General features: G+C 49.0%; 1 pseudogene; it reads right to left on the minus strand.

The window, feature by feature from the left end:
* Nucleotides 1-2,905: 2,905 nt before the first annotated feature.
* On the minus strand, nucleotides 2,906-3,821 carry LOC138423391 (stress-induced-phosphoprotein 1 pseudogene; annotated as a pseudogene).
* Nucleotides 3,822-9,312: the final 5,491 nt, after the last annotated feature.

Raw genomic sequence — 9,312 nt, forward strand, 5'->3', positions numbered from 1 at the left:
AATGTACTACTTTAATGCTATTGAAGGATTGATGTTCAGTCACTCTGTCATGTCTGGCTCTTTGCAACCCCATGGACTGTAGCACGCCAGACTTCCCTGTCCTTCACCGTCTCCCAGAGCTAGCTCAAACTCATGTCCGTTGAGTCAGTGATGCCATCCAACCATCTCATCCTCTGTCGTCCCCTTCTCCTCCTGCCTTCAATCTTTCTCAGCATCAGGGTCTTTTCCAAGGAGTCAGTCCTTTTCATCAGGTGGCCAAAGTATTGGAGCTTCAGCTTCAGCAGCAATACTTCCAATAAATATTCAGGGTCGATTCAAGCATAGTTGATTTAAAATGTTGTGTTAACTTCTTATGTAAAATAAAGTGATTCAGTTTTACATATGTTACCAACCAGAGTTCTTGGTCTCCTTAATCAATAGAAATTGATCAGAAGCCAGACAAGAAAATCAGGCAAGGCTTTATTAAGGGGCCCCTGCTGTAGCAGGGAGGAGTGAGAACAAGTAACAGATTCCCTTGCTTTCTCACTCACTGGGGAGTGGGCAAGCTGGTTCCTTATATGAGGTGAGCGTAGGGGTGTGTCCAAGGGTGGCTTAGGTGGTTTACCCACCCTTTAGGTGGTGGTGTGTGCAGGGGGCGTGCACAGTACCCTGCCTTTGCTCCTGAGCCCCTGCTTTTCCCCCCAGCTCTTTAGAATTGGCAGTTGGTCTTTTTGTGTCTTGTCGAGAATTTGCCCCAACAGGGCATGCAAACTTGCTAAAAGTAAGTATTTCTAGTCCCTTATAGTTTCCTTGTATCTTGTTGCTCTAGGAGATGTTTGCTCAGGTTCAAGCATTGTAGCACTGCAGCAAAGGGTCCCAGGTCTTAGGTCCGTCTCGTGTGTGTGTGTGTGTGTGTGTGTGTGTGTGTGTGTGCTTTTCATATGCTTTTCCATTATGGTTTGTCACAGGATATTGAATATAGTTCCCTGTGCAATACAGTACGACCTTGTTGTTTATCCATCTTATATATAAGAGTTTGCCTCTGCTAACCCAAACTGCCAATCCTTTCCTCACCTACCTTTTGGCAACTGAAAGTCTGTTCTTTTTGAGTCCATTTTTGTTTCACAGATACGTTGATTTATACCATATATTAGATTCCACATATTGTTTTTGTTCAATTGCTCAGTCGTGTCCAACTCTTTGTGGACCCATGGACTGCAGCACGCCAGACTTCCCTGTCCTTCCCCATCTCCCAGAGCTTGCTCAAGCTCATGTCCATTGAGTCAGTGATGCCATCCAACCATCTCATCCTCTGTTGTCCCCTTCTCCTCCTGCTTTCAATCTTTCCCAGCATCAGGGTCTTTTCTAATTAATCAGCTCTTCATATCAGGTGGCCAAAGTATTGGAGCCTAAGCTTCAGCATTAGTCCTTCTAATGAATATTCAAGATTCATTTCCTTTAGGATTGACTGGTTGGATCTCCTTATAGTCTAAGGGACTCTCAGGAGTCTTCTCTAGCACCATAGTTCAAAAGCATTAATTCTTCAGCACTCAGCCTATTTATGGCTTGACTCTCACATCCATACATGACTACTGGAAAAACCATCGCTTTGACTATATGGACCTTTGTTGGCAAAGTAATATCTCTGATTTTTAATATGCTGTCTAGGTTCACCATAACTTTTCTTCCAAGGAGCATATAAGTGATATCATATGGTATTTGTCTTTCTCTTTCTGACTGACTTTGCTTAGTGTGATCATCTGTAGGTCCATCCACGTTGCTGTAAATGGCATTTTTTAATGAGTGATTAAAATTTCATTATGTATCTGTATACACACGCACACACCACATCTTCTCTATCCATCTGTTGATGGACATTTAGGTTTTTCCATGTCTTGGCTAGTGTGAACTGTTCTTATGAACACAGAGGTGTGTCGTTTTCTTTTTGGACATGCTGTATGGCATGTGAGGTGGTAGTTCCCTGACCAGAGATCAAACCTGTGCCCCCTGCAGTGGAAGCATGGAGTCCTAACCACTGGGCCACCAGGGAATTCCTATGCATGTATCTCTTCTAATTATAGTTTCGTCAGGGTATATGCCCAGGAGTGGGATTGCTGGATCATATGGCAACTTTTTTGAGGGGGGGTTTGAGGAAACTCCATAGTGTTTCATACTATAAATTGTGGCTACACCAATTTACATTCCTAGAGGCACTTCTGCATCTGCTCCAGGGTGATGCAGGGTCACTGGTCATCTGCTGCACCTGGAGGTAGCCATGGCCCCTCACGTCACACCTCCAGGCTGTCATGTCAGTCGTCCTGGGCCTTCGTGGAGCACCGGTAACCATCTATCACCTCCTTTACAATTGGAGTCCAGGTTTGGTGCCTTCTGGCTGGACATTTGTAACCTGTGGGTAATCTTTTATCACTTCAAGGGCAACCACTTTCCAAGGAAAACCCTTGATGAAGGTTGGTTCTGGCTGAATACAGTCTTCAGAGTTCTTGAGTGCCACCTAAAACCACAGGAGATTGCCATAGCAGGCCGGATCATTGTACAATCACTGTACAATTGGGCATTGTTTGGGTTCTGTTTGATGGATTCTGTCTAAATGCTTCCGGGGCTGGGCAGAGTCCCTGTCCTGAAAACATTCATTGCCTTTGTTCTCCTCTGAAGCCAACTCAGAGCTTAGGGAGGCTCTTGCTCCTTGAGGATTTTCTCTTTCTGTTGGCACTCTTTTTTAATTGGAGGGTAATTGCTTTACAATGCTGTGTTAGTTTCTGCTGTACAACATTGTGAAACACCCATGTGTTTACATGTATCCCCTCCCCCCTGAGCCTCCCTCCCACCCCACTCCCCCCATCTAGATTATCACAGAGCACCGAGCTGAGTAGTATTGACATATATACCCCTACCATATGTAGACTAGCTAGTGGGAAGCTGCTGGATAGCAGAGGGAGCCCAGTTCCATGCTCTGTTGGCATGTTTGGAGCGCACCTGGGATGCAGTGCTCTGCTGGAGACTTGTAAAAATGGATGGCATCCTTGTACTTTTCTTCTTTGAAATAAGAGTTGCCAATTTGAGCATAAGCCCTGGCCATCTGTTGATAGTCCTTCTGGCCCACTTCAGCGGTCTTCTCACAAAGCTCCCGGCATTCACCGTAGTCACCCTTTGCAAAGAACGTGGCTGCTTGATTGGTCACGTAAATCATGTTGGTGGAGTCCAGGCCCGTGGCTCTCTCATGGAGCTTCAAGGCTGTGTCAAAACCTTTCTCCTTATCAGCCCCAGTTCTTTGTCTTTCAGTGCCTGCTGCTTCTCTGGAAAGATCTGCGTTTGGCTCCGGCTTGGGCTGCTTTGGGGGAGGAGGTGGTGGTGCCGGTGTCGCAACGTCCTCCTCCTCAGGCACACTGCCCACACTGCCTGAGGAGGACGCTGGGAGTAGAGCAGTCATGATCAGGGATCTTGCAGGTTTGTGTCCAGGTTGAATGACTTGTTTCATAGTTGCTCTGTTAGTTCCTGGTAGGTAGGGTTAGTGGGCTGCGTCCTTGTCCTGGGATCACTCTCCAGCTTCTAGGACAGATTGAGTGTCCTGAAAGGGCTCATGCATTTCTTCTCTGCCAACCAAGCCTCCATGATCTGTAAACCTTCTTTGAGCTGAAGAATGTTTGCCTTATGTGAATGTTTGCCTTATGTTTTAAACCCGCCTCAGAGGTTTGCTTGGCTTCTTCAAATTCGTTTGCGAACTCAAGAGCCTCTAGTTTTCCCGAGTAGCCCTTGCCCCAGTCAAGCTTGAAGCTGAGAGTTTTGTAGCCATCCTCGGAGGGGGTTTCTACTGTCTGCTGCATTCATTAATTCTTGGTTCATGTTTTCCTGTCTCCTCCTGGGCCTCGTTGCCTTAGCTGTGTGCCAAACATTTTAAAAACATTAGCTTGTAAAATGTTTTGAGGATTAAGATAATGTTATCTTCCACCAGAGGCAATTTCGTTTTCGTATCCCAGTGCCTGAATTCATGAGCAATTCAAGATAATTGTAATCCAATTTTATGAATTGAGACTGAAAACTGGGCTGCAGTTTATGTGAGATATGGCTTACTTCCAGATCACCCTTACTCCCACGATATAGCCGTCCAGTGTTCCAAACCAATGGTCTATGGGTTTATGAGAACATAATGCACACCCTACCCCAAACTTTGGCAGGTCCTGGACTTCAGCTTTTGTCTCTATAGTAACCTAGAAGCTCTTCAAAGTACTGATCAGCTTCTCAGCTACCTTTTTATGATAGACAAACAGCCCCATGGGAAATGCAGCTCTGAATGCTGAACTTTTTGTCTCCTCCTTGTATCTTGGTCTAGGAGTTCTTCACTGTTGTGTTGACTCTCTGATGCCTTCATGCAGATTTCCATTTCACTGCAGCCAGGGTTTTTATTAAAGGTAGACATTGTGCTGGTTTTCCAATTTTTTCCTTGGTTAATGGGATTCCCTTGTGGTTTAGCCAGTAAAGAATCCACCTGCAATGCGGGAGACCTGGGTTCAATCCCTGGGTTTGGAAGATCACCTGGAGAAGAGAAAGGCTACCCACTCCAATATTCTGGCCTAGAGAATTCCATGGGATCGCAAAGAGTTGGACACATTGTGCTGGTTTTCCAAAGCGACTTTCACTTTACTTTAATGGGCGGTTCATAGTACCTACCCCTTGAGTCAGGAGCAAAAGCATGGAATTGGAAATGTGCCTGGAAAGAATGAGTGTTCCCACTTAGCCCAAGTGGAGGGTGCTTGTTGGGGAGACATGGAGATGTATGAAGAAAGCAAAATCATGAAGGGCTAAGAGCACCTAAAAGTGTGGGTTGCCTGGAAGGGATGTGTGCCCCCAAAGACTGCTCACTGCTCTCACTGAGTGAGCTCTGTTCATGTCAGCTGAGTCAGGTGCTGCCAAGTCAGAGAAGGGAGGCCAGGCATAGTTTCTACCCAATACAGGTGTAAAGTCAGGGCTAGGGCAATGAAAAATAGAAAACCCCAAATAACAGTGGCTTGAATAACATAGACATCTATTTCCCTCTCATACCAAACAAGCTTGGAGGTGGATAGTCCACAACTGGTCAGGTGCTTCACAAGGATGTCTAGGACCTTCCTGTTTGCTTCACCATCTGGCATTTACAGTCTCTACCGCATGGTTCAAGAGCTTGAGTTTCACATTTCAGTCAGCAAGAAGGAGAATGACAAAGAGTAACACTTTTTCCTTTTGGGGACATCCCTCATGGTGCTCTGCAGTCCATGGGGTTGCAAAAAGTTGGACTGAACCAAAATCATGGTGCTCTTATCCTATTGGCCAGAACCAGGTCACATGGTCACACCTACTACAAGAGAGGCTGGGATATGTAGTCTTTATTCTGGACCACTGCATGCCCAGCTAAGAATAAGGGATAGTTGGGAACTTCTCCAGCAGTCCAGTGGTTAAGACTCTGTGCTTCCAATGAGGGGGTGGAGGTTCAATCCCTGGTTGGGGAACTAAGACCCCACATGCCATGCAGTATGAAAAAGAAGAACAAGAAGAAGGGATAGTATTAGTAATGAAAAATAGGAGAAGTATTCGGGGACAACTAGTGGTCTCTGCTAGTGCCCTCCCCTTTCCTATCCTGTCCAGTCCCTCTCCTCCAGGAAGCCTTCCCTGACATTTCCAATACTTAATAAGCCCCATTTCCTTTGCTTCACAGTTCAGAGAATCTGACCACTGTAAGGAAATTTTGAATAAAAAAAATTACTAGATTTTTCCAATGGAAAACTATGCACTGTTTTGATTAAAACCATTCTTCTGAAACTGTGTGTGTGTGTGTGTATATATATATATATATTTTAAACAAACTTTTTTTTACAATCTTATGTTGAGGATGACTGATAGCAATGCAAAATAATTGTTTATAATCAAACAAGAAAAAGTTTTACAAGTATTTATAAATCTATTTAAACATTTATTTATTTCATATAAATTAAGGCTTCTTTGAATTCTCCCCTGAACTGGTCGTAATGTCTGCCTGGTTCCCTCATTAATACTGAATTAAAAATAATCTTTAACATGTGTTCATTTTTCCATCTGTATGAGAGCCATGATTTTCCTTTCATTCAACTTTTAACACCACGCACAGCCTGACTTGGTAAGCAGGGGAATCCAGCCAGAGGTTCCAGCAGGAGAGAGACCAGTCTGGGTAGAACAACCCAGGACAAATGGCATTAGGTGTCAGACCCCTGACCTTCCTTAGAGGATGCGCCTTTGGAGATAAAGGGCAGGTCTGGGGCCAGGTTTCCTGCTTGGGCACTGTCATTCCCCGGGGCAGAAGGACAGGCAGCGGGTGAGGCAAAGACGGGGGAGAGGCAGACCAGAGGCAGGAAAGCAGTCAGCTGGCCTGATTCAGCTGGGATTTCTGCTTGTCACTTGCTCCTGACAGGGGCTCACAGAGTGATTCTCACCCTGTCAACATGCTTGGAATAGGTGGGTTGACACCCTGGGTACCTGAGTGATGTGATGATGGGCAGGGCTGTAAACTGAGACCCTGGGGGAGCCTGGGCTGGGTCCTGGAGGGAGCTGGGGAAGTGGGGGCTCTGGAAAGTGGCTGGATGGTGGGGAGGGGTCTGCCCTCCCTCCTGTGCATGAACTGAGTTAGCGGTAGAGCTTTGCTAAGGCTGTTCTCTCGGCCTAGAACACCATCCTGGAAGCACAATGAAGTGGAAGGTGCTGCTTCTCTCATACCGCTTCTCCTGTCCCTTCCCAGAGCTAGCACGTGGCCACCTCAGCAGCCATGGGCAGGGGTGGGAGTGGAGAGGAGCATGGGCTGGAGCTGGTCTGGGGAGTGGGCCAGGATGAAAGTCAGCCAGGCAGAAGAGCCAGAGGCTCGTGGAGAATTGAGAATTCAGCAGAGGATGCAGAGGGCCCTGCCTTCCCCCACTCTTCTCCCTGTTCCTCCCGTGAGCCTCCTGTTCTGTCCTGGTCAAGTGGCCAGAGCCCACAACCATCATAGCAGCCCTTCTCTAAGGAGCAAAGCAACAGGGGATTAAGGTCTGGATGGGCAGGCACCTGCCAAGGGGCACATGAGTCATGTAAGCTGGTCCCCACCCCACCCCACCCCTACTGCTCTCCTAGGGGATTGGGAGCCCGGAAGAGACAGCCAGGAAGGGAGGACAAGCTTCATACCCACTTTTGGAGCCAGAGAGGCCTTACCTCCGGAAGGTACATAGGCAAAGCTGAGCATCCGCCGGCCCCACTGCCGGTGTGTCTAGGCAAATGTCTGCCTGGTCAGTCCTGGGATGACCCATCCTGTTTCTCCTCTTGGGATCCCCCTCTTGCTCACTGCTGTACGCATCTCCAGGACTCTTTGGGTCTCCTCACACCCTCTCTTTTGGTGCTGGACTAGGGTCATGGGATGACCGCCAGTGCAGCCCTCCTCCTGCCCCAGGAATCCACTGCCCCCAGTGATCACAGAGAGGGCTCCCCTCTGTACTCAGCTGTGTTGTGGAGCAGGGCATGGAGAGGGAGCAGAGCTCTTACACAGAACAGCAGACCATATAACTGGGCTAGACTGTGGTCCTCTCAGGGATGTGGAGCTGGGAGGAGGGGAGGCCCTGATGGAGGGTCCTGAGCTGGCCCATGAGAAGAGGAATATTACCCAACACTTGGCTCCGGCCCCGGCCCCAGAGGTTGTGAGTCTTTGAAAAGTTTTTATTGAAATCCTTGATCTGGGGCTAAGATTCCCACTCAGTTTATTTTAAGGATGAAGACAGGTTATTTCGGGTGTTGGGATGGCCTCCCTATTGGAACACAGGGGAAGAGCAGAGACAGCCCAGGTCTAGCTCAGCTCAAGTGCAAGTTCCAGCACCGACGCTGACACAGATTGAGCCTCATCCCCATGCATATCCTAAATGCTGATCCTAGACATAGCCCTGAGCCCCAGTCCCTAGTTCTTGATTGAGCTTTCTCTGCGAGATTGTTCTCAATCAGCAGGGGCTTGATGGAGAGAGAGAGCATGTCTTCATCTCCCACCGCTGGAGCCTAAGTCCAGAGCCCTTGCCCAGTGGTGTGGAGTGGTCCTCAGGCGCATTTCTCTCCCTCACCCCTCTCCTGTCCCTGGGAGCTCATGTTTTGACCATCACTGCTAAGCCAGCCTCAGTGCTGAAATAGTCTAGTCCAGCCTGGCCTTGGGTATGAGTGGCCTTCACTCTTGGATCAGAGCCATCAGAAACCAAACATTCCTGGTCCCGAGAGTGCCTGGGAAGGGGGCGGCCCTGCCCATCTAGGCGGATGTTGGGGTTGCTGCGCTCACCATCTCCTTTGTGGAACACTGACGTCTCCCGAGACAGAGGCTTCCTGGCATCACCAGGTAAGACCTGGGCATCCTGGGTGCACAGGAGAGGGAGATGGAATGAGGGTGCCGGAGTGGGTTGCCTGGTCTGGGGGATGGGGTCATGGGCCAGAATTTAGACCTGTGGAAGGGCAGGTGGGAGAATGGGGACAATGAAACTAGGCCTGGAGGCAGTTGTCAAAGAACAAAGCCTGCCCTTAGGAGGACATCGACCCCAGAGCCTAGGGTGCCTGGACCCTCAACCTCTTCATGCAGAAGGGGCTGGGTGCAGATGGCTGTCTCTGGGTATGCGGACAGAGTAGCTTGGCTTTACAAAGCAGTTGAGCTGTGGTTGAACGGCAGGAAAAGGGCTGGGCTGGGGCGTTTGCCTGATCCTGGGATGATATATGTGTTAGGGTGGGATTGGGTCATCGGGGAATTTTTCCCTTAGAAAGGGGAAGGGGTACATTCAGGAAGGAGTTGCTGGTTGGTGGCTAGAGGCAGGCAAGAAAGGCAGGAGTTTCTGGTCTGATTTCCTGCTGTGAAGGGTTCTAGGGATTATCTCCCCCTGAGGGGTTTCTGCAGCCTGCCTGTTCTGAGTGACCTGGGACAGGTCTTGGACCCTCCTGGAGGTCACACACAAGCCAGGAGCCTGGTGGGAGAGGCTTTGAAAGAGCTGAGAACCTCCTACTGCTGCCAGGTGTAGGGAGAGGTGTGGAGCATCGTCCGAGCCCCATGCCTAACTGGCTCCCATGAAGGCACCAGACCCCTGCCCTTCCTGCCCTCAGTAGCGCAAGGCTGCTTAGGGCCACCCTCTTCCTTCTCTTCCTGTGTCTTCAGGGGCGAGGGGAGGAAGGAGCTGGTGAGAGGAAAGCAGGACTGACCACAGCAAGGACCAGTAGGAGGCTCTGGGTCTGCCCAGAATGCCGGGTCTGCAGGGGAACCTGGGGAGGACCCTTGACCTAAAGCCCACCCACCTCCACATCCAACAACCCCAGTCCAAGCCTCTG

This window comes from Ovis canadensis, chromosome 18, assembly GCF_042477335.2.
Source record: "Ovis canadensis isolate MfBH-ARS-UI-01 breed Bighorn chromosome 18, ARS-UI_OviCan_v2, whole genome shotgun sequence".
In the NCBI taxonomy this organism is placed as follows: domain Eukaryota; kingdom Metazoa; phylum Chordata; class Mammalia; order Artiodactyla; family Bovidae; genus Ovis; species Ovis canadensis.